Source organism: Sinocyclocheilus rhinocerous, unplaced genomic scaffold, assembly GCF_001515625.1.
Source record: "Sinocyclocheilus rhinocerous isolate Xijiao unplaced genomic scaffold, SAMN03320098_v1.1 scaffold2053, whole genome shotgun sequence".
Taxonomy (NCBI): Eukaryota; Metazoa; Chordata; class Actinopteri; order Cypriniformes; family Cyprinidae; genus Sinocyclocheilus; species Sinocyclocheilus rhinocerous.
The window spans coordinates 423727-425489 of record NW_015666532.1 but is presented as its reverse complement, the minus strand read 5'-3'; the positions used below and the strand labels follow the sequence as shown (position 1 = coordinate 425489).

General features: G+C 36.2%; 1 protein-coding gene across 1 annotated transcript in view; it reads right to left on the bottom strand.

Annotated features, from left to right (window-relative positions):
- LOC107732514 (probable cationic amino acid transporter) overlaps positions 1-1469 on the bottom strand; it is a 33571-nt gene extending 32102 nt beyond the window's left edge. The window contains exon 1 of the mRNA XM_016543871.1: positions 1250-1469. The gene's annotated coding sequence lies outside the window, so the exon portion shown is untranslated. The remainder of the gene's footprint in view (positions 1-1249) is intronic.
- Positions 1470-1763: the final 294 nt, after the last annotated feature.

Here is a 1763-nt window from a genome sequence, read left to right as displayed (position 1 = left end):
CATTGTCATTTGGATTACTTTTGGTACTGCTTTTGACATTTTTGCAATAAATAAATGATTGTAATGGCATCTGTCTGTCATGTTTTTCTTATACTGTACAGAAATAGTCATGTTTAGGTTTAGAGGTAGGAGTGGGATAAGCGGCTATAAATTATTTTTTATTCTATATTGTTACTAAAATGTTTATTTTCCTGTATATTTTGATCAACTGCGTTTTATATCCTTTTATATTCGCTATAAAATGGGTAGGTTTAGGTTTGGGGGTAGGTTAAGGGGTCTAAAAATCTAAATTGCATATTAATAAAATGATAAAAATGCATATTCGCTATAAAATGGGTAGGTTTAGGTTTGGGGGTAGGTTAAGGGGTCTAAAAATCTAAATCGCTTATTGATAAAATGATAAAAATGCATTGATACGAATATCTTGATATAAAAGATACGTAAATATTTTTACGTTTTTTAGCTAAAAATACGTAGCGATTTGTACGTTTTAAACATTGAAATACGTCTAAATTGTACGTTTTAGCATTAATAAAAACGTACAAAAGTGTACGTTTTGTGCTTGTAAATGTTACGTATTAATACCTACGTATAAACATGAGACCAGGCTGGTGTTTCAGAACCATGGCCAGCGCCGCTGTATTTTACACGCCCGATTATAAACAAAGCAGCATCCACGAGTAACTGCCATCATGTTTTTGGAGATTAACCTCGTTTCACTGCCTAGAGCTCCGTTACAGACATATTCACAGGCGGTGTAATCAAAAGAAACCATTGCTTATCTAAAACCCACCATCATTAATAATGCAGATACGCCTTTCGCCTTTCTATTGCATAAAAAGCATGTTATTGAAATGTAGACATTCACTTGACAGCGATCTCGCACCGCCTCTCCCGTGAAACACAACCAGCTGACACTAAAACAAAATGTTTCTTTTCTTCTCCTTCTTCGTTTCTTTTTTTAAACATCAATGCAGTGGTTTAAAAAATAATCACTGACGAGTCGACATCTGTTTAAAACAAAGTCAATTGCGATAACATATCGTTGTTATCCCAAGAGAGTTGCTTTAAAAAGACGGATTCATTTAATCGTCACTAAACCAAAAAAAAAATATATATATATATATATGTATTTGCTTTGTGTCTGTAAACTGTAATTAGTTCATATATGATTCTGATTTGGGCTGAAATGGTCTAATGAGGTCTAAGGTACATCCTGACCTAGTGTCCGGGTTCGGTCAACACTTACTTCCAGGCTGCCGCTGTCCAGCTGTGCCGATGCTGATGTGCGGTGCTGCGGCTTACAGCAGCGCGATACGGTGGCGTAGTCTAAAACCAGGTGGATCCCAAGCAGGATGCATTTCCGTTTGCGTATCATATAATTCTCATCATAAACACTACCAATGATTTAACATAACTTACCGCAGCACTGAAAGGGAAAAAATCATCATTGTAGGGATTATGGGTCGTCGTAGGGAGACAAACAACTAATTCCTAAGAAGAAAGAGATTAGATCTCTTTCGATCAAGCAGGATAAAAGTCTCCTTACCTACTATTTTTGTAAGTAGTAGTCTAATATTATACTAAAAACAACTTGATATTGTATAAATCAGAACGTGTGTGTGTTTCAGAACCATGGCCAGCGCCGCTGTATTTTACACGCCCGATTATAAACAAAGCAGCATCCATGAGTAACTGCCATCATGTTTTTGGAGATTAACCTCGTTTCACTGCCTAGAGCTCCGTTACAGACATATTCACAG